Here is a 25,075-nt window from a genome sequence, read left to right on the forward strand (position 1 = left end):
CCCCTAAATAAGAATTTGGTTAAAAATATTTTGTAACTATAAATTAAGTAATAATGTATTTTGTAGTGATCTAAACTTTATTTTATGTTTGCAATTTAGTTTATTAAGTATTTAATATTTTCAACCCTTATAAATAACCCCTACAAATAGATTTATTAGATCATTCACTCACGTTAAAATATTGCAAAACCTGTGAATTTTAAATAACCGCTTGGGTTGACATGAAATTTGGCATTCATATAGCTAATAAGTTAAGGAAAAAAAGTGATATAGTACCGATATGTACTTTTTTCCTGGGGGTGAGTTCCACCCCTTATCGGGGGTGAAAAAATATAGGTCCAAAATAAGTATGAAAATGGATAAACTGACTAATTCTAAGCAACTTTTGATCTATAAAGTTTTTTCACTAAGTCAATACTTTTCGAGTTATTTGCGAGTGAATATGTTCATTTTCCAACAAAAGAACCACGTTGTTTCGTTGTTAGACGGTTTTTCGCAAATAACTCAAAAAGTAAGTATTTTATCGAAAAAATATTCCGAGCAGAAATATAGATTATAAAAAACTGAAAAAACTTGTGTATGTATGAAGTTTGGAGACCTAGTAGAACCAGTGTCGTAGCTAATGAAGTTCCAATATACGGGGTGTTGAGATTTCTCTTACAAAGTGAAGATTTATTGATTGCTCTAAAACCGGTTGAGATATGCAAATGAAATTTGGTGGGTTTTAAGAGGTAGTTATTACGCATTTATTGACAGGCTTAATATTAAGAATTTTATATTCATCATTGGCGCGCAGACGGGTACTACTCTGAATTAAAAAAAATAGTACGCCACTGAGGTATTTCAAATTAAAAAGCATTTTTGAGTTACTTATTTAATTTATGACAGAAAATATATCTTCCCTTTTTTTCACACGATGCGCCTTTTTCATGAAAAAAAAATAAAATACTTATATCAACGCTTAAAAAGTATTCGACGTAAGTTTCAATGTGGTTTTTTAACGATAACTTCTGTAATTTTCAAGATATTTCATTGTTTCAAAGCTTATTTTGTGGGAAATTGTAAGTGCTAATAGTAAGCAGAAGCTGAACTTTCTGGATATCTTTGATTTTTAAAACATGCGATTCAAAGTGCTTAGAAAACTGCTTCTCACACTTACGTGCCAATTTAAAATATAAATATCTCTCAGTGTTTACCATAGAGACATTGAAAAAACTGAATAAGTTTTAGTATAAAAAAGACTACATTTTAGTATTGATATATATTTTTCAGATTTCTTTTAGTTTTCAAGTAATTTTGGAAAAATGGAAAACATTTATAAAATATTAAAAAATAATTTAATACTAAATTTAAATTTTTTTCAAACCTAAGCAATTTAAACTGGTTAAAATCTCAGAACGCGTAGTCAGGCAATAAATTAACCTAATTGTGTATGGAATAATGTTAATTTTTATTTTTGTGGAAAATTCACCAATTTAAGTAATTACTCTTTTGATTTTTCAACGACATAATCGTTTTGTTTTTGTAGTAACTCAGCCATTTTTTATCCAAACACTTTTATCATAGCACCTTTTAAAGGCATCAGTAAAATATTTAAAAGATGTTTCCATATTTTTGTTCTAAAAATCTCTATTTCTTGCGTTATTTAATGATAAAACGTTTGACTCAAGGTTAATTCGAAAAAACCCCGATTTTCAGTAGGCTGTAACTTAGGTTGTGTTATTGCTATAATAATTTAAAAAACACCACTCCATTCACTCATTTAATAGGTTTCTTTTTGATTATCATGACTTTTCCGTAAAAATGCATAATTTTAGAGATGTTTTTAAAAATCCACTCAATAACATGCATTTTTCATGTAGGAAATCATCAATTTCGATCGTGAATAACTTGCTAAATATCAATTTACCGAAAAAGTCGTATATAAGGTTTTTTACTCACAATTGAAATATCTATTAATTTCCGAGGCTATTTTGAGGTTACATATTTCCACCCCCGAGAAGGGGTGGTACCCACCCCCAGAGCAAAAGCACACATCGGCACAATATCACTTTTTTTCTTTGACATATCTATATGTATGCCAAATTTCAAGTCAATCCAAGCGGTTCTTTAAAATTTACCGCAAAAACCGTCAAAGAATGGACTATTAATGATGTAATGGGGTTCAGTAAGCTGAGCTTAAGGCAGGTCTTAAGCCGGCTACTCATGGTACTGCGGTGTCGTTCTCATGACAAAATCGTCGATGATATCAATTCTGCAGTATTGCCACAGACAAGCCAGTCTCTCTATGGTAAAATTGTAACTAGACAAGGCGAAAACGGCGGGTTCGAAGGGAAAAATATTCCCATGAGATTTTTTTGCATAATCACATTCGTGAGACATCCCAGAATAAGGTTCAAGAAGTCGCCCATATAAAAAGTGGGCCAATTTTTTTTTAACAATTTTTTTTTAATCAAATTGCAAGAATAAATATTTTTGGCCTGAACAATTTTTTCTTTAATTTTTTGGACCATTCTGGACAAAAAAGGTCTCTTATAATTGTTCTCTAAAGTTGATCGTTTTCGACTTGTAAACAATTTAAAATTGAAAAAAACGAAAAATGACGATTTTCAAGGCCTAATAACTCGGTTAAAAGTTATTATTATGAAAGTCAATAAATGACTAAATCAAGGTTTAAAGCCCCCCTACAAGATCCTGAAGAAATTTTTGTCATTATTTTATTACTAAGCTGTTATTTTTAAGTAATAATAATAAGCGCCATGCACGTGAGCAGGGCTGTAAATGCTGAGTGCGAGAGAGAAGCCATTCCAGCAGTCCAATTGTGCATCTTACTCGCACTCACATTTACAGCAGCGTCAATACGATCTAACCACTCATTGTTATTAATTAAAAATAACAGCTTAGTAGTAAATTAATGACACAGATTTCTTCAGAATCATGTAGCGGCGACTTTAAACTTTGATTTAGTCACTTTCTGACTTTCAAAATAATAATTTTTGACCGAGTTATTAAGTCTTAAAAATGGCCATTTTCGCGTTTTTCAAATTTTAACTTGCTTATAACTCGAAAAAGATCAACTTTATAGAAAAATTATAAGAGACCTTTTTTGTCCAGAATGATCCAAAAAATCTAAACAAAATAGTACGGGCCAAAAATATTGATTTTTGCAATTTAATTAAAAAAAATTGTTAAAAAAAATGGGCCCTCTTTTCTCGTGGGCGACTTCTTGAACCTTATTCTGGGATGTCTCACGAATGTGATTATGCAAAAATATCTCATGGGAATATTTTTCCCAACAAACCCGCCGTTTCCGCCTTGTCTAAACGATTTTGTTGGATCCACGGTCAAACGCGATCAAAATTTTTGTCAATTAGTCGAATTCGACAAAATTGAACGACGCCGCAGTATCGTGAGTCGCTGGCTTTTGAGCTTAAGATATGTTGGTGCAAACAGGCATTATAATAGAACTTCTGCCAACAGAGATGTTGTTTTTTACCTCGTCTTAATTTGCTATGATTTCTAGGCGGATGCTTGGTGTTATATGAGTAGTATTTTTTGAAAACTACATATTTGTTTGTATTCACACGGAACACTACACTGTTTTCAGTTACATAATATGTATGTGCTTTGTCACGTTGGCAAATTTTTGTATTGTGTATTGTGTATGGGAACATAAAATCACACCTTAAACATTAAAATAGGAGTTATCTTGCTCCATGTTTCCAAAAACTAAATAATAATATCTATAATAGGAAAATTACAAGGAAAAAAGCACAAAGACAATATTTATAAATGAACCTTTATAGTTTGTTAAGAAACAGTAGTTCTCTATACTACAAAACTTGAATTGTGATATTCTGTAAATTTCGTTGTCGGCAGAAAGTGAGCATTAACCTTTTATTCCATTTCCATTATACAAAATCCTCATAAAACAGAAACTTTTGTAAAATAATGCAAATGCAGTGGTAGATTCCCCTTAAAAGTGTATAAAATTCAAAATTGTATTTATTACCGGGTTTGTAGTGGCGTTTATACGATTCAGACTTATTCAGCTGGAGCTTTCTATAAAAGTTTTATAGTTGTTCTGTTACAAAGTAAAGAGTTAAAAAGAATACGATCTTTTATTTCCCTTTTTACTTTTTCCAGAGAAAAGAAACTAATTAGTGTTAACAAAAAATTATATAAAGTACAATTATTGCAAAATGTCTCTAATTTACACAAATAAACTCAACGTGTTGGTCTCAGCTCCATTACTTAACTTATAAGCGCGGATATAAAGCACTAAAATCGCCTAAATCACTAACTTTTTTAAAGTAGGATGGATCGTTATGAACCTTTTTGCATTTGGGTCGGGAGAGCTTCAGAAAAAAAGTTGGACTATTGTCGTGAGGGATAAATGGAGATTGCATTGTCTTAGGCAAAAAATACATTTTCCAAAGGGCATCTCAAAGTGATTAAAAAATAAAAATTCACAACTCGGAAACTAATCATGGAAATGAGTTCAATTTTAATACCCGTGGGGTTTTGGAGGTCACTGTTACGAATATCGGGTCGGCGAAACTTGATACCCGGTATTCAGGTATTCACGCCCTCTCCTGAAGTTTTATGGAAACTCATTATGTAAACCATTGAAACTTGTTATACTAAGGTTTTTGGGGTCGCTGAATACGAATATTTAATATTTCTGTGAAGACACTGTACGAGCTGTACGTCATCTCCTGGAGCTTTATGGAAATTCAATATGAAAATCGTTAAAGCTGGTTAGCCTGAGGGTTTTGAGTTCTCTGAAAACGAAGATGACATAGATACCGGGCACCAAATACCTCGGACAGAATCTTCGATGCAATATTCGTGTTCAGCGATCTCAAAATTTCCTAGATATAAAATTTCAACTAATTTTCTAACAAATTTCCTTGAAACTCTAGGAGAAGATGTAGATACTGGGCACCAGGTATCTTGTACAGCATCGTCGATGTACTATTCGGGTTTGGCGACCTCAAAAACACCGATATAATAAATTTCAATTATTTTTATAAATAATTTTCAAAAAATCCAGCACATGATGTAGATACCGGTCACCAGGGACTTCGTACAGCACCTTAGATAGAATATTTGGGTTCAACGACCTCAAAAACCTCGGGATACAAGCTTGAATGATATTCGTAACGAATGTTCATAAAACTACAGGAGATGACGTTGGCACCAGGAACCTCGTACAGCACCTTCTATGCAATATTTGTGTTCAGCTAAATTCATCAATATTCTAACTAAATAATAATATCTATAATAGAAAAATTACAAGGAAAACAGCATAAAGACAATATTTATAAATGATCCTTTATATTTTGTTAAGAAACAGTAGTTCTCTATACTACAAAACTTGAATTGTGATATTCTCTAAATTTCGTTGTCGGTAGAAAATGAGCATTAACCTTTTATTCCATTTACATTATACAAAAAACGAATAAAACAGAAACTTTTGTAAAATAATGCAAATGCAGTGGTAGGTTTTCCTTAAAAGTGTATAAAATTTAAAGTTTTATTTATTACCGGGTTTGTAGTGGCGTTTATACGATTCAGACTTATTCAGCTGGAGCTTTCTATAAAAGTTTTAGAGTTGTTCTGTTACAAAGTAAAGAGTGAAAAAGAATAGGATCTTTTATTTTCCTTTTTATTTTTCCAGAGAAAAGAAACTAATTAGTGTTAACAAAAAATTGTATAAAGTACAATTATTGCAAAATGTCTCTAATTTACACAAATAAACTCAACGTGTTGGTCTAAGCTCCATTAATTAACTTAATATAAGCGCGGATATAAAGCACTAAAATCGCCTAAATCACTAACTTTTTTAAAGTAGGATGGATCGTTATGAACATTTTTGCATTTGAGTCGGGAGAGCTTCAGAAAAAAAGTTGGACTATTGGCATAAGGGATAAGTGGAGATTGCATTGTCTTAGGCAAAAAATACATTTTCCAAAGGGCATCTCAAAGTGATTAAAAAAAAAATTCACAACTCGGAAACTAAGCATGGAAATGAGTTCAATTTTAATACCAGTGGGGTTTTTGAGGTCGCTGTTACGAATATCGGGTCGGCGAAACCTGATGCCCGGTATTCAGGTATTCACGCTCTCTCCTGGAGTTTAATGGAAACTCATTATGTAAACCATTGTAACTTGTTATACCAAGGTTTTTGGGGTCGCTGAATACAAATATTGCTGTGAAGATACTGTACGAGATGTACGTCATCTCATGGAGCTTTATGAAAATTTGTTTTGAAAATAATTTAAATTTACTATCTCGGGGTTCATGAGGTCGCTGAACACGAATATTGTGTCGGCGAAGCTGTAAGATGTACGTTGTGCCCGGAATGTAGGTCTTCTCCTGGAGCTTTATGGAAATTCAATATGAAAACGGTTAAGCTGGTTAGCCTGAGGGTTTTGAGTTCTCTGAAAACGAAGATGACGTAGATACCGGGCACCAAATATCTCGGACAGAATCTTCGATGCAATATGCGTGTTCACCAATCTCAAAATTTCCGAGATATAAAATTTCAACTATTTTTCTAACAAATTTCCTTGAAACTCCAGGAGAAGATGTAGATACCGGGCAGCAGGTATCTCGTACAGCATCGTCGATGTACTATTCGGGTTCGGCGACCTCAAAAACACCGATATAATAAATTTCAATTATTTCTATAAATAATTTTCAAAAAATCCAGCATATGATGTAGATAACGGTCACAAGGAACCTCGTACAGCATCTTAGATACAATATTTGGGTTCAACGACCTCAAAAACCTCGGGATACAAGCTTGAATGATATTCGTAACGAATGTTCATAAAACTCCAGTAGATGACGTTGGCACCAGGAATCTCGTACAGCACCTTCGATGCAATATTTGTGTTCAGCTAAATTCATCAATATTCTAACTAAATAATAATATCTATAATAGAAAAATTACAAGGAAAACAGCACAAAGACAATATTTATACATGACCCTTTATAGTTTGTTAAGAAACAGTAGTTCTCTATACTACAAAACTTGAATTGTGATATTCTCTAAATTTCTTTGTCGGTAGAAAGTGAGCATTAACCTTTTATTCCATTTCCATTATACAAAAACCGAATAAAACAGAAACTTTTGTAAAATAATGCAAATGCAGGGGTAAGTTTTCCTTAAAAGTGTATAAATTTTAAAGTTTTATTTATTACCGGGTTTGTAGTGGCGTTTATCCGATTCAGAGTTATTCAGCTGGAGCTTCCTATAAAAGTTTTAGAGTTGTTCTGTTACAAAGTAAAGGGTTAAAAAGAATACGATCTTTTATTTTCCTTTTTACTTTTTCCAGAGAAAAGAAACTAATTAATGTTAACAAAAAATTGTAAAAAGTATACTTATTGTAAAATGTTTCTAATTTACACAAATAAACTCAATGTGTTGGCCTGAGCTCCATTACTTAACTTATAAGCGAGGATATAAAGCACTAAAATCGCCTAAACCACTAAATTTTTAAAGTAGGAAGGAACGTTATGAACCTTTTTGCATTTGTTTCGGGAGAGCTTCAGAAAAAAAGTTGGACTATTGGCATGAGAGATAAATGAAAATTGCATTGTCTTAAGCAGAAAATCAAAGTCAGAATCGAAAAAGCAAGTTAGCCTAATAAAATAAAAAAAGTCAATATGTAAATTCGTACAGGTTAAAACAAATTTTATGTCAAAGTTTAGGTGGGTACAAAAAATATTTTCAAGAAAGTATCCAAATCATATAAGGGGATCATTGTTTAAATAATTAAAAAGTGGTCATTTTTGAAAAAAAATTACTTTTTTAACTGCTGAGGCCATTCAATTACTAATGAAGGTTTATATGATTTTTTTCTGCAAAGATGAAGGGTAAATCTTTCACACAAGACTTACTAAATTAAATTTGACTCCCTATTTATTTAAATAATTATACATAAATCTTTAAAAACAAATTTGCAAAAAATTATTTTTAGCGTTTTAAATAAGCACTATAAAATATCTTATTTTACAGACTAAGTTGCGCTATGTTACCATTATTAAGCAAAAATAAATTGGTCAAAAAATATTTAGTATTTTTTGATATATTGGATTTGTTTTTAAATGTTGCTATATTTTCAGTTGCAAAAACGCGGTTGTTGCCAAAGAAATATTCACCTGCTTAAAATCTCATTACTTTTATTTTGTATGTATATTTGTATGTATTATTTGTATATTTTCGATAAATGTATTGATAAATTCAAATTTCAGTTAAACTCCCCCCTAAAATGGCATTTGAAAAGTATTTAAATTTGTTTATAATTTGTTTTTTTAATAACGTCGCGGGGGTTAAGTATTTTAAAATGCCTTTTCGATAATTGGATTCCTGGGAATTTTTTACTAATTAACAATATTTTTTTGTCGTTTTTTCTTCTTCTTTTTTTTTCTTGGAGTTATATTACTACGGGCCCTTTTAGGGTTAAATTTTATTAAGAATGTCGAATCTCTGAGTTGTAGATTCTATACCTAATAATATTAAGGTTTAACTAAAATCTCTTAAATAAAATGTGGCTACTTACTGAGTTACAGAGTGTTTTATTCAAAAATTTAGAAATTATTTTTACCAAGTACTTTAAAACTATTTGACGTATCCTTATCATACTTGGCAGAAAGTGTGGCTATTTTACACCCTACCAAATTGTGATTAATAAACGTTTCTAGCTAGTGCCAGAGGCGTACGACAGGGGATAGTGAATGATTGACCCTTCCCAAATTCTACGCCACTGAGTGAATTACTATTGTAGCGAAATTTTTCGATTCTCCAATACTGTGTATGTAAATAACTTTATTGGTATCGATAAAGTTATCAGTTTGAGAGATATTGGAAGTTTAAAATGAATGAATGAATCAATCAAAATAACTATGCTGTTTCATTTTTAACGTCCAATATCTCGAAAACTATTGACTTAATCGTTATCAGTAAAGAATATATAATTTACATAGAAAGTATTTGAGAATCGAAAAATTTCGCTAAAATAGTAATTCCCTCAGTGGCGTAGAATTTGGAAAGGGTCAACCATTAACTGGCCCCTGTCGTACGCCTCTGGTGGTAGATAGAAACTTTTATTTATCACAATTTAGTAGACTGTATAGTACCCACACTTTCTTGCAAGTGTGATAAGGATATGTCAAAAAGTTTGAAAGTACTTAGTAAAAATAATTTTTAAATTTTTAAATAAAACACCCTGTAACTCAGTAAGTAGCCACATTTTATTTAAGTGATTTTAGACCAATCTTAATATTTTTAGGTCTAGAATCTACAACTTTGAGATTCGACATTCTTAATGAAACTTAACCCAAAATGGGTCCGTAGTAATATAATGCCAAGAAAAAAAAAACGAAGAGAAAAAAAAGACAAAAAAATTTGTTAACTAGTGAAAAATTCCCAGTAACCCAATTATTGAAACGGCCTTTCAAAATATTTAATCCCCGCGACGTTAATTAAAAAAAAATTTAAAACAAATTTGAATTATTTTCAAATGCCATTTCAGGGGGAAGTTTAATTCAAATTTGAATTTATCAATACATTTACCGAAAATATACATAAAAATAAAAATAATGAGATTTAATACAGGTGAATATTTCTTTGGCAACAACCGCGTTTTTGCAATTGAAAATAGAGTAAAATTTAATAAACAAATTCAATATGTATCTCAAAAAATATTAAATATTTTTGGACCACTTTTTTTTAATAATACTGATAACATAGCGCGACTTATCCTGTAAAATAAGATATTTTATAGTGCTTATTTAAAACGCTAAAAATAATTTTTTGCAAATTTGTTTTTTAAAGTTTTATGTATGATTATTTAAATAAATAGGGGGTAAAATTTAATTTAGTAAGTTTTATGTGAAACATTTACCCTTCAGCTTTACAGAAAACAATCCTATATACCTTCATTAGTAATTGAATGACCTCAGCAGTTAAAAAAGTAATTTTTTTGCAAAAATGACCCCTTTAACTTTATTTAAACAATGACCCCCTTGTATGATTTGGAGACTTTCTTGAAAATATCTTTTGTACCCACCTAAACTTTGATATAAAATGTGTTTCAACCTGTACGAATTTACATTTTTATTTTCATGAAGTGTAATTTTATTTTACTAGACTAAGTTCTAATTTTATGAAACTGAAAAAGGTCCTATGTAGCAAAGATTTGACACTAGCTCTTAAAGTACGCCTAACAAAATGTTACGTATACAGTATACTATACCATGAAGTGGAATCATTGACGTTAAATGTAGAGATAATGAGACGACTTAAAGCTTTTGAAATGTGGACCTATAGAAAAATTATGAGGGTTTCCTGGGTAGATAGAGTAGATAGAGTTACGAACAACGAAGTACTGAGAAGAATAGGTAAAGAGAAGGAAGTTGAACTTACAATTAAAGAAAAAAAACTACAGTATCTCGGACATGTGATGCGGGGCGAGAAGTATGGCATCCTGCGACTCATAATTCAAGGAAAGATAGATGGCAGAAGAAGCATCGGAAGAAGACGAATTTCATGGCTGAAGAACCTGCGAGAATGGTTTGGATGCAGCTCAAAACAACTATTTAGAGCTACTGCCTCAAAAATTAAAATGGCTATGATGATTGCCAACCTCCGTAGCGGAGATGGCACCTGAAGAAGAAGAAAGGAAAGATTTAATAAAGGTGCAGCATAGGCAGACGAAAAATATTCTGGCCGAGAGATCGCAGAGAATGGTGATGAAATTCAACTGAACTCTCTCGGGCTATAGATAAATAGCCATGTAGCCATAGCAATGTCAAAAGTTAGATTAGCAATGATGATTGTTAACGTTCGTCTCGGAGACGGCACGTAAAAAAGAAGAAGCAGAAAATACATTTTCCAAAGAGAATCTCACAGTGTTTAAAAAATAAAAATTCACAATTCGGAAACTAATCATGGAAATGAGTTCAATTTTCATACTTGTGGGGTTTTGGGGTCACTGAATACGAATATCGCGTCGGCGAAACCTGGTGGCCGGTGGCCGGTATATCTCTCCTGGAGTTTTATGGAAATTCATTTGAAACCTGTTATATCCAGGATTTTGGGGTCGATGAATACGAATATGGCTGTGACACCAGTCTTTTGGCGTATGTAACAGCATACACTTGTAGCACACAAGCGGTTGAGAGGGCGTATTTTCGTTTACTCTTTGTGTTCAAACCAAAGTCAGCTTTAGCTCAATTTAATTTTTTAGGGATAAAAAATTCATACAAAAAAATATAGTTTTTTTTTGAAAAATCCCTAGTTTTATATAGCTCTGTGGTAGGGGGAAAAATTATTTATCGGCCAAAATACATAGTATGATGGCAGTTATCTTATCAAACACGTCTTTTTGCTCAGGCGACCATAATAAATTTAAAAAAACGAATCTGACATATATTAGATGATTTGATTTTTTCGTAAAAATCTCATTCTTATACAGCTCTGTGGCAGTGGAAAAAAATAAAATTAATTATAAAACAAAACACTGTGAAGTGAGTTATCTGATAATACATCTTTTCTGAGGTCAGGGAACTTAATTAAAAAAACAAAATAAAAACACATTACTCAACGTCCCACCCTAATGGACAGTACACACATTTGTCAATGAAACCAACACCAATTCCATCAAACTTTCTTCTCTGATCTCTGATAGTCAGCTAAACCACCACCGTCTGGCAACACTCAGGCCCACCACACCTTACCCCAGTGTTTTTTCGGACTGTTTGCTTTTTCTGCCACACAAACAAAATTCAACACATACCCTGAAGAGGACAAAATCCTAAACAGGGACAACTCAATGAAATCCTTCCAAATAAAGTAATCCTTTATCCTCCCACGAAACCCATATTGAGTACCTAAATCACTAACTTTTTAGTAGGATGGATCGTTATGAACCTTTTTGAATTTGATTCGGGAAAGCTTCAGAAAAAAAGTTGGACTATTGACATGAGGGATAAATGAAAATTGCATTATCTTAGGCAGAAAATACATTTTCCAAAGAGCATCTCAGTATTTAAAAATTAAAAATTCAAAACTCGGAAACTAATCATGGAAATGAGTTCAATTTTCATACCCGTGGGGCTTTTGAGGTCGCTGAGTACGAATATCGGGTCGGCGAAACCTGGTGCCCGGTATTCCGGTATTCAGGTTCTCTTCTGGAGTTTTATGGTCATTATAAAAGTCATTGAAACGTGTTATACCGAGGTTTTTGGGGTCACTGAGCACGAATATTGCTGTGGCGATACTGTACGAGATGTACGTCATCTCATGAAGTTTTATGAAAAGTTTTGAAAATAGTTGAAATTTACTATCTCAGGGTTCCTGAGGTGGCTGAACACGAATATCGGATCGGCGAAGCTGTAAGATATATCTTGTGCCCGGCATGTGGGTCTTCTCCTGGAGCTTTATGGAAATTCAATATGAAAATCGTTAAAGCTGATTAGCCTGAGGGTTTTAAGTTCTCTGAAAACGAAGATGACGTAGATACCGGGCACCAAATATCTCGGACAGCATCTTCGATGCAATATTCGTGTTCAGCAATCTCAAAATCCCCGATATATAAAATTTCAACTATTTTTCTAACAAATTTCCCTTGAGACTCCAGGAGAAGACGTAGAAACTGGGCACTAGGTACCTCCTACAGCATCGTCGATGTACTATTCGGGTTCGGCGACCTCAAAAACCTCGATATAATGAATTTAAATTATTTTCATAAATAATTTTCAAAAAAATCCAGCAGATGATGTAGATATTGGTCACGAGGGATCTCGTACAGCATCTTAGATGCAATATTTGGGTTCAACGACCTCAAAAACCTCGGGATACAAGCTTAAATCATTTTCGTAACGAATGTTCATAAAACTCCAGGAGATGACGTTGGCACCAGGAACCTCGTACAGTACCTTCGATGCAATATTCGTGTTCAGCGGCCTCAAAATCCCCGATATAATAGATTTCAACTACCTATTTTTATCTGAAAATAAAACACTGAAAACGTTGTTTGTTTTCTATACTTCCACAAAATTTATTGCAACTATGTGACTACAGCTGTTTCGGCAGAGTGCCTTTCTCAAGTGATTTAGATTACTATGGGTTTGCCTTCTTAAATTTTTTAACTGAATTGGTTGAGGAGTGGGGAGCTGTTTGTCCCGAGTTGGTCATTCAGAATTATATCTGTATTTTTCAATTTATTAATTTTCATAGATTCTAATAAAGATAGATTAAGGCCTTTATTTTGAATATGCAGAATTTGAAACTGTTCATTATAAGGATGATTATGATCTAGAAGGTGAAGTGCGTATGTAGAAGTGTCTGTTTTTCTATTGTTGAAAACCCTTTTGTGTTCTGCTATCCGTTTGTCAAAGGTTCTGCCAGTTTGATCGATGTAAGTTTTCGGACAGTCACCACAAGTTAGTTTGTAAACACCACTCTGTAGTTGTTTTCTCTTTCGGCTCTTATTGTTCTTATTATATTTGCTTAAGTTGTTGTTAGTTATGAAAGCTGGTGTTATTCCTTTCATCATCCACGTATCTCCACTAATATAAGAACTGTTTAAATACGGGATATTTAGAAATTGTTATATCAAGCTGGTTCATGAATATATCTGATAGCAATGGGCTTAGAGGATTACCCATAATAAGTCCTGCACTGTTGTTTGTGTATATTTGATTATTGAATTCAAAATAGTCTTGATTTATGCTAATTTCAAGAAGGTGTAAAATTTCAGATGCAATGATCGAATTTGTACCATTATGGTCTAACAGATTTTTAACTAAAACAAAAGTTTCTGTAGGAGGAACACTAGGAAAAAATTTTTTACGTCAAATGAGATTAGTCTGGAGTTGTTGGGCAATTGCAAATGTTGTATGTTATTAACTAGTTCTAGTGTATTTTTTATGGTGAATTTAGTTGAAAATATAGTGTATCCTGTAATAATATCTGACAATTTTTATGAAACTTTATATGACGGAGCTGTATAAAAAGAAACTACAGGCCTTATTGGATGGTCAGATTTGTGTAGTTTAATAAAAGAGTATAATAATTATACTGTAAATTATTTAGGAGGCTGTGGGTTCATAATATTAAGGTATTTCTGTTCTGTTGGACTTAATATTGCTGTTGAATTTTCAGTGGCTAGTTTAATTTGTTTTTGGTATTCTTTTGTGGGGTCTTTGTTTAGTGTTATACTATTTTGGTTACTTTAAAATTCTATTCATTTATTATTATAGTCTCTTTTATCTATAGCAATAGTGGTTTTACCTTTGTCTGCTTTTGTAAATATTATGTCATGTTTTATTGATTTATTTTTAATTGAAACGGCTATTTGGTTCTCTTTGTAACAGGAATTATTAGTTTCACTACAAATATCGGTAATAGATTTTGCAGTACGAATTATTGCCATCATTTACCTATTTTGATAACGACTTTCCATAAGACTCAAGGAGACGTCGCAGTTACCGGACACCAGCTTCACCGATACGATATTCCTGTTCAGCGACCTCAAAATCCACCGAGCATGAAAATTGAAGTTATTTCCATGATTATTTTCCGAGTTGCTAATTTTAATTTTTTAAACACTTGGATACGCACTTTGGAAAATGCATTTTCCGCCTATAACAATGCAATTTTCATTTGTCCCTGCCAAAAGGTTAAAATTTTTCCTGAAGCTCTTTCGAATCGCATGCAAACGGTATCATAACGATCCCTCTTATTTTAAAAAAGTTAGAGTTATAATGCTTTAGTTCCTAGCCTATTACAATAAACGTATCGTCAAAAATCAGGCACAGTGTATAAAGTAAACTTAGATGCGACGTTTTGGGTCTCTATATCGAAAGATGTGTTTGCCAAGTGTCAAAATGTATTTGAAAGAGCACAAGATGGAGCGGAGAAAAATGATATAGTACAACAAATTATATTTTTTTTAAAGAACAGCCTTATTCGTCTACTGTCAGTTCCGAAGGAAATTAGCAGTTGAGCGATATTTAAAATTTTACTTAGGATAAGGCGTTTACTTACAATGCTTTTATTGCTCCCCCTTGAAAGGGTAAGCTTTCACCAAAAATAATTAAATATTCTCCTTCTTTTTTTCGTGCATATTCGTTTCGAATATTGGCGATCATTCTGGCAATAATTATTTCATTAACTGATGCTTTAAATAGATTAGTTGTTGTTCTTGAGAACCATTTCCTCAGGTTATTTCACCTTGAAGAATTACCTTCAGTAATCTGTATTTAATGCTGTTTCTCATTACGTGTCCGAGATATTCTAACTTTCTTATTTTAATGGTATATATCACCTCTCTTTGTTTCTCCATTCTTCGTAATACGGTCTCGTTGGTTATCTTGTCTTTCCATGATATCCTTAGGATTTGCCTGTGTGCTGTTACCGGCCAAACCCGATTTCAGGACAAACTAGTTTAGCCTAGGCCAAACTAGTTTGTCCTAAGCGCGTTAGGATAAACTAGTATTGCCTAGGCCAAACTAGTTTGTCCTATCTCGCGTAGGCCAATCTAGTTTGTCCTAGGCCAAACTAGTTTATCCTGATATAAATACATACACTTCAGGCCAAACTAGTTTATCCTGATATAATAAAGACTCACACTTCACGATAAACTAGTACGCGCTAGTCTAAACCAATTTAGCTCGATAGTAATTTAGCGTGCATGTAAGGACCTTTACATGCCGGGAATTCCCAAAGCAGGTCCCAACAGGGATGGCAAAAAAATTATACATCGATTATTGTATCATATGATACATCGAATGAAGATATTGATACATGCTATAAATCAATATATTCTTGTATAATTAAATAAAATAAAAAATAATAAATAAGAGGATGAGGTTTTCTCCAAAAATTAAAAGAAAAGATATACTTAAACTACCTAAATTAATATTGTTTTCACAAATTTTGAAAAAATGTGAAAACGTTGAATTATCCACGTCCGTCCGTCCGTCTGTCTGTCTGTCTGTCCGTGAACTCAACTCCACGGTCATTATACAAGATAGAATGACAAATGAGATGTCAAATTAAAGCTTATAATTCAAGGATTGTACTAAAGGTGAGAAATTTGACCTAGGCTGTCTGTCCGTCCGACCGCGAATATAACTTAATATTATTGTTTGTTTATTACGAATAATTATAATTTTAATAAAAATGATTATTTTTTTAAGAACAAAGTATTTCATTCAATTTATTATTTATATTAAGCCGTACTAGTTCGCTGAATTTCTTTCTTCTTTTTGGTTTTTTCCCATTATGAGTTTGCCGTTTTCGTCTTCCATAGCACTTTATTCTACCAGTCGCCATCTCTGAGGTCTCTATCTATCATAGCATTTCCTATGTGAGTTTTCCATCTCACAGCAGGTATTCCTCTCCGTCTTCCTCCCCACGGGTCCCAGTCCAGTAATCTTTTCGGCCACCTGTGCTCCGGCATTCTTTGTACATGCCCGTACCATTTCAGGGCTCTACTTTTACTACCACAACTTTTTTGTAATTGAGCATTCTACTTGTATTCTCTTTCATATTTCCTCTGTTCTTATTCTATCCTATCTGGTAATTTGTACTCACCTTCTCTTAAACTCCAATTCAACTGTTCGTATTTTATTTCGTATTATTGTTGTCACTGACCATTCTTCCACTCTAGTAGGGTAATATTCAGTAATATGTCCTGAAAATTCCTTTTTTGTTTTCTTTAGTTAGTGTTATTCCATATCACTCCATGGAGTGCTTTCGTGGCTTGTTTGCCCCGTACTATTTTCATTTCTATATCTTTCATACAAGTGCCATCTCGGTTTATCATTTACCCTAAATACTTAAAAGTCTTACAACTCTTAACCCTTAAGCTCCTAGCGTTACATATATGTAACGCAGAAACCGCTAAAATCTTAAGCCTTAAATTCGGGAAGTGATCCTAATTTTAACTAGATGATGATGCAAGACTTTCAAGGGACACTTGTTTACTAGTTTTCAGCAGTTGGTTCGAGGATTTAATCTAACCTTTTTATCTAGTTGAGTGTTTTATGTGACGGTGTTTATTATTTATGGTAAAAATGGATCTGAAGTTTGAATAAGTTTATTTTTACTATTCTTTTGTTATTATATTTTGTTTACAGTGTTTTCAATTGAAAATAAATTAATGTCTTTTCTTATTGATAATATAAATTTTTAGAAATTTTATCCTGGTTTTGTAAAAAATTCCTTTAATTTTTGTTGTTACATATATGTAACGCTAGGAACATATGGGAGCAAAAATCGGAACTTTTGGAATTGTAACGATTTGCTTGTTCCAGAAAAGGGTTTTCTCTTCAAGAGGCGCTGGAGATAATTGATGCCGTTGAAACTTTAGACGTTGATGCTATATATAGGTACTGAATCCCCAGAATTGAATGTGCTTACAGACGAGGAGTTTGGTGATGAGGAATATAATGATTTTAACAGGCTCTCCGAGAGAATTCTAAGAGCACCTGTTGAACTTGTTTTAAGAAAAAGTAAAAGATATTTCGAAAGATATGATGATATTGACGAGGCTCAGCCTTCCAGATCATCAGCAAAAGCTAAAATACTAGTGAAAGGAAAGTTGAAGTTGATCTTATGGACCAGAATGTAGGTAGATACCAAGTAGTAATTTGCTATAAAAAAGATGGCGGTGTCTATTTACATTGATACTGGACATAACTAAGGACATAATGGTCTATTTACATTGATGCTGGACATAACTGGACATAATAGATCCTATGATCCTATGCCACAACTAGAATTTCGAATATATCTAGTAACATCGTATCTTACGAAATATGGTACCAAACTAAAAGATGCAGACAGACCATCTTCGTCCAAAGTAGTCGTAGATATAAGATATGATAAGATTGATCATCTCCTGACCTACATTCCTGATAAGAAAAGGAGACGTTTTGCAGATGAATGCTGTAGTTCATATGTGCGTACCACGGGTTGCAAGTGCAATGTGGGAGTGTGCATCAAGTACAACATAGATTTTAATCTACAATAACTTAATTATGATTTTTCATTTATCTAGTTTTTTATTTGTTTGTTATTTTGAACTTTATAATCGAAAATATTTTAAATATGTTTTCTCCTATATCGTCCTAGCGTTACATATATGTAACGACAATTTTCTAAAAAATCAAAAATAATTAAGAAAAAATGTATGTATTTTGTTTGAAAACCTTCTCCTGAATACATAAAAATCAAAAAAAAAATAAAATTTTCTAAATAAATTAATTCAGGATAATAAGGGTTAATAGTGTCTTCTAAACTTACGTTTAAATTAGCAACCCATCTGTAATCAATTACTTTCGACTAGATTAAATTAGTTTAGACTAGGCTAAACTATTTTATCTTGATATAAAAACATACACTTCAGGATAAACCAGTTTGGCATGAAGTGTGCGTCTTTATATCAGGATAAACTAGTTTGGCCTACGCGCGATAGGACAAACTAGTTTGGCCTAGGCAATAATAGTTTATCCTAACGCGCTTAGGACAAACTAGTTTGGCCTACGCCTGAAATCGGGTTTGGCCGGTAACATAGCCACGTCTCGAAGGCTTCAAATTTTTTGTCCATCGCTTGAGTAAGTGTCCAGGATTCAACTCCGTAGTATAATATTGAGAAGATATAACATTGTAGGAGCCTTACTTTTATCTCCAGATTAAGGTTGTGGCTTTTAAAGAGTTTAACCATGTTATTTTATGCACTCATAGCCTTCTCTATTCTACATTTTATTTAATTTTTCACTAATAAAATATGAATAAAATAAAAAATCTTAACACAATTAAGTAAAAATTCTTTCAAGTGTCACTATTTATGAGATTGAGCTTCACTTGGAAAAGGACACAAATTCAGCATACTTTGTTTTAGTAGCCTTTTGACAATTCGAAAAGTAACAACTCGGAATATCAATTCTAATTGGGAATAATAAAACACCTTTAAAATATATTTTAAGTACATAGATATTTTAATATTATTTTCCACCTACCTCTAACGAAAGTATACATTTCCTGACCTGACTGTAGGGAGCAAAGTCGTACTTTTCCTCCCTAGGGAGACAAAATAATTTTACTCCCTAGGGAGTAAAAGTAAAAGTGACGTCATGATATGTTGTTGATGAAATAACTTATTGACGCCATATAAAATATTTTATTCTCTATTACGTAAGTATCTATACATTTTAACTTTTATTTATGGAACACCCTGTATTTTGCAGAACGGTAAAAAAGAGTAAATTGTTATTTTAATTAAACAATGTTTACATCAATAATTTGACTTAGATATATTTGACAGTTGACAGTTATACACCGAGAGAACAATTTCTTTTCTCCTAAAACACTGATTTCTTTGAGCTATCTTTCTTAAAAGTTACCATATCATATTAACTTAATAGTCCAGGGCGCATCTGTTTTGAGATGGACGTTGAGAGGTGACTCAAATTTTTTTGCAGAGATTGCTTGAAAATAAATCAGATAATAATATTTAAGTTATCCTCCCTCTCAAAAAGTTCCGGAACATTGTTTAAATAATCAAAATGTCAAAAAATGAAAGAAAAATTCGATTTTTGTCTTCGTTTTTTGATTATAACTTTGAAACTATTTATTTCTGAGAAAAGTTGTACTGGCATAAAAGTCGCGTAATTAACTTTCCTACAATATAGAGTTGGTTAAAAATTTAAAAAATAGTCACCCTAGTTGGAAAATAGCAATAATTGCGAAAAAGCCATACAAAAACAAGTATTCGCATTTTACGTTTTTCAACCATTTATACTAGACTTAGGAACTTCACATTTCACCCAGAAAAACTTTATGATACCGTAAAACAATACTATAAATTTTATTAAAATCGGTTTAATAGATTTTGCAAAATAAATTTTGCAATCCAGCTTTCGCAAAAAAAAAATCATTTTTTCAAAATGTTACAGGACTGGAAATAAAGTAGATAGCAAGTTGAAATTTTTTTGCTTATAGAAGTGTACTGTACCTTTCATTTGCAATTTACAAAATTAAAACCGATTAATTACCACGGCGTCAGGAAATTTTTTAAAGAAACATTAGTTTTTGGTGCTGCGCGCAGGAAAGCGGTGTTCGATTCACACAAGTTGATTTCCACCAAAATTTATTCCAATCTTTATCTAATATATTATTTTCTTACTCTATATTTTGTTGTATTTTAATATTTTAATTCCACAAAAATCAAACTAATTTTATTATTGTTTGTGAAATATTGTTTAAACAATTGCATGTTTAAAAATAATAAACTTTTATTCTCTTAGCTAAAATATATGAACAAAGAAAGTTTTTGCTAATTAAAGTGTTATTTCAAAGGATAGAGTATGTGTTTTTATTTTGCAATAAACAAATTTATTTATTTATATCGAAATGTAATAAAAATTAAAATGTATTAATCATTATCGAAAGTCATTGGAATGTCCAATCAGAGCAAACTCTCCGCTGTCCTGCGCGTAGCACCAATTAATGTTTATTTAAAAAAATTCCTGACGCCGTGTTATTGATCGATTTAAATTTTTCAAAATTGCAAATGAAAGGTACAGTACACTTCTATAAGCAAAAAAAATTCAACTTGTTATCTGTTTTATTTTCTGTCCTGTAACATTTTGAAAAAATGAATTTTTTTTGCGAAAGCTGGATTGCAAAATTTATTTTGCAAAATCTATGAAAACCATCTTAACGAAATTTACAATATTGTTTTACTGTATCATAAAGTTTTTCTGAGTGAAATATGAAGGTCCTAAGTGTAGGAAAAATGGTTGAAAAACGTAAAATGCAAATACTTGTTTTTGTATGTTTTTTTCGCAGTTATTGCTATTTTGCAAAAAGGGTGACTATTTTTTAAATTGTTAGCCAACTCTATATTGTAGGAAATTTAATTATGCAACTTTTATGTCAGTAGAACTTTTCTCGGAAATGAATAGTTTTAAAGTTATAATCAAAAAACGAAGAAAAAAATCGAATTTTTCCTTCATTTTTTGACATTTTGGTTATTTAAACAATGTTCCGGACCTTTTTGAGAGGGAGGACAACTCAAATATTATTATTTGATTTATTTTCAAGCAATTTCTGCAAAAAAATTTGAGTCACCTCTCAACGTCCAAATGTACTAATATTTTTACAGATGCGGCCTGGTCTATAAACATACCGCTTCACATATAAAGAAACGAGTTTTTTAAACACAACTCAATAATTTCTTACAGATAATTTCTTCAATACTAAGAAATGCATTAATGGTTACATTTTAATTTTTTTTCTTAAAGTTTTTGTTTCTTAAATTGACAACTACAAATATTTTGCAGTATAAGAAATATATGTTAAGTTAATCCATATTTATATTTGTGAACAAGAAACTTTCTTGCAATCAAATAAATATTTAAAACCACAAAAAATAATTCTTCAGAAATACCCTCTGTAGTAACTGTGGTTATTAAATAAAAACTTTATCATTAATGCCGAAATGCTACCTGCAAAGAGATTTTCTTCCACAAAAGAATTGCGCAGTAACCATTATTCACTATTTGTGATTTAATCCCAGTGTTTGGCAAGATGGCGTGCATGGCATTAGTTCATTTTCATAGATGGATGTTGGATTTGTTGGTATTTTCTAAAATCTAAGGGATAGTTTGAAGGTACGTACATATAGGAATATAAACGTAAATTGATTAATTTAAGATGTTGCATATCCGAATATGTAATTATAAAAGAAACATAATAGTATTCTATATATACATTTTAGATATCTATGATGATGGCCAACTCTGAAAGAAAGGATCTTATTCTAACTAGAAAATAAGCCACAATTTAACTTAAAAAATGATTTTATTGACGTTTCGACTTCCACCTCGGAGAGAATAATATAATATAAAGCTTCAGAACAATATTGAGAGGAGCTATTAACCAACTAGAGGCTTCCATAAATGGTAGAACTGTATACAGGTAAGTTCCTTTATAAAAATGTGTATACTTATGTATAAACTATAACATGTTTCTTGAATGTATAGTCTTCTATAGGTACAATCCTACAATTCAACGTTATATCGGTTATATCAAACATGGCGTCTGCTTTATTTGTCATAAAGAAATATTAGTTAGTCTAAAAGAAAAATCTTAACGGTTAATAAATATTATTGCCGAAAACCGTGAATTAGTTAATATGTTAAAATGTAAACTAATAATACTTTTTCGTAATAAGATTTCTAAATGATTAGGGCTGCTGTACATTTTGGATTATATAAATAAATAAAATTACAATATATGTCTTCTTCAATGTTTTACATTGGTTGTATTTTTCTTCTTGTTTTAGCTAAACAATATCTATTGTGTGACTTAATATTATACAGATAAATAATTAATATTTCATATACAAAAAGAAAAGAAATAACAAAGATGGTAGGATAAATAAATCCATGTTTGAACTAAATATGATTGATTATTATTTGTTGAAATGCCAAGAAATATTTTCGGATTGTAGACTGTTTTACTGATACCTACCGTTATTATACCAAAAAATTTATAGTTTTTATGTGGGTCCGTGTATTTGTTTTTTTTTTTGCATTTCCTTTTGTCAAAATAAGTATGTACTTATATCTTTATAAATTTTTTTTATTAAAATCAGTTTAGTCTTTCTACATAACGGTTTTGTTTTAGGCAATTGCTGATATACAAAGTGCAATTAATAAAAAGAATGATTTTGGATTTGCCTCACCATCCTTTTATTATTGTATAGAAGCCAGTGGTTTAAGAGTGGAGAAATTATTTGTATGTATTAATATCCAAAGTTTTATATCATGTTTTTATTATCTAATAAAGGATAATTTTACCTTAACATAATGATTTATTTCGCCGTATGTAATATCACTTTATTTTTAAGAAATATAACTTAATTCTAAATATACAATTATGTCTGCGAAATATATTTCTTAACATTAAATACATTAATTAATAATGGTAAGATAATAATATTCCTTACTAAGAAATATTATTGCTCAGAAAGGAGAGTTTTTTAATGCCAAGAAAATATATTCTTATGACAAGTACAATTTCTTTCTGACAAATGGGTTTGCTTACATACAAAGATATATTTCTTAGACAATATATGCCAAGTCGATCTTTCTTAAATATTAATAAATTTTCTTTATGTCAAGAATTTTTTTCTCTCGGTTTACTCTACATACTTTTTAATTTTAGTTTTGTAATAAATTTTGTCAGTTAGATAAATAAATTATTTAAAAATGAAAAAATGACCTGTTAATGGAGGAAGGTGGAAAAATCATATGTATAACATGGGACTAAAGTGCCTTTTCCTCCCTTGAATGATTTCTGCCCTCCGCTACGCGTCAGGCGGTTAACTTCATTCTCGGAACGAAAAGTAGCACTTTGCTCCCTTGTTATACAAATAGCTATTGGTTAATTTTAAGCTTCTTTTATTTAAGAAGGAAAATTGTCGCAGGGCGTTTACTTGCGTAACAAACATGGCACGTGTATTGACGTGTTATAATATAATTGGCCAAGCTCCTTAATAGTCCGAGCCACTTTTCACAAGTTGAAGTTTTTCGCGAGCCGCAATCAAATACGTTTTCAAAAAGTATGTAAAGAAGGTACTTACAATTTTTAACAGAACTTTTACTTACTGAAAACCGAAATAGAATTACGAAATATTAAAACTTAATTACATTTTTAAAAATGAGGTCATTCTTCTGTAATGATAACTTGCAACGTCAACTTCGAAAGCGCATGATTAAATGTTACATTTGGTTAGTCCTCTTGTATGGTGTCGAAGCATGGACATTAAAAATATCCACCATTAATCGTTTGGAGGCCTTTGAAATGTGGCTGCACAGACGTATACTGAAAATACCATGGACGGCTATGCTGAAAAATGTGGCAGTCCTTAACAGAGCAAATGCTGCCCGCGAGCTGCTTGATAACATCAAGTATAGAAAGATGGCCTATTTTGGACACGTAGTAAGGGGAGACCGGTATAATATTTGTTCAACTTATTATGATGGGTAAAATCGAAGGACGCAGAGCAATTGCTAGAAAGCAGGCCTCTTGGTTGAAGAATATCCGGAAGTGGACAGGAATAAAGAAAGCAGAACACCTATTTAGAATAGATCGAGACACAGACAGTTTCGCCATGTTAATCGCCAACGTCAAGGGGACTTAATAGGGCACGTTAAGAAGAATTACATTTTTGTTTTCGTTCTTTTGATAATTCTTTACAATTTGCTGATTAATATGTGGCAGTACTGCTCAGTAATTATTTTAGATGCTGGTTAGTTAATACTGATAGGTGTTAGGATTTCACGAACTATAAAATGGAATAAAATGGTCCACACAAGTATGTTGTTCCTAATATGGAAATAATTCGACAAGCATCCTTTTTTAGGGTACGTACTTTCTATTTTGGAGTTCGGTCAATATTTCTTCTGGCTTTTTTTTATATACCTACTTGTTAAGTTTTTCTAATTTATTATTGTAAAAAAATTTTTAAGTCGGGTAAAATGACTAAAATGTGTACCTAATCCAAAAATTATAAAATCCGTAGCAAGAGTTATACAAAAATCGGTCTGGATTCGGTTGATTACTGACTTTTACATTGCGCCACTCTTATGTAATGTTCGTTAGCGCAGTTTTCGATGTACCATATCATTCTTATCTTGTATGGAAATGGAATTTGTTACAAAGTCTTTCATGTTTGTTGTCAGTAATTTAGAAGACATTTTGAAACACATATAGAACGATAATAATTTTCTAAAATCATATCTAATACAAAATTGAAAAATAACTCGGGTACAATCGAGAGCCACAAGTAATCCTTCAAAGAGCCGCATGTGGCTCGCGAGCCGCAGTTTGGCCACCCCTGTAATATAATATGGTCAACCTTGTATTATGTAGTCAAACTATTTATAAGTAAAAAGTTGGCATTGAGATGTTTTTTTCTGGTACGAAAATATATTTTTTACATAAAGATAGAATGAGAGCTTTCAAAAAACTTATTTGGTG

The sequence above is a fragment of the Diabrotica virgifera genome, chromosome 5 (genome assembly GCF_917563875.1).
Source record: "Diabrotica virgifera virgifera chromosome 5, PGI_DIABVI_V3a".
NCBI lineage: Eukaryota > Metazoa > Arthropoda > Insecta > Coleoptera > Chrysomelidae > Diabrotica > Diabrotica virgifera.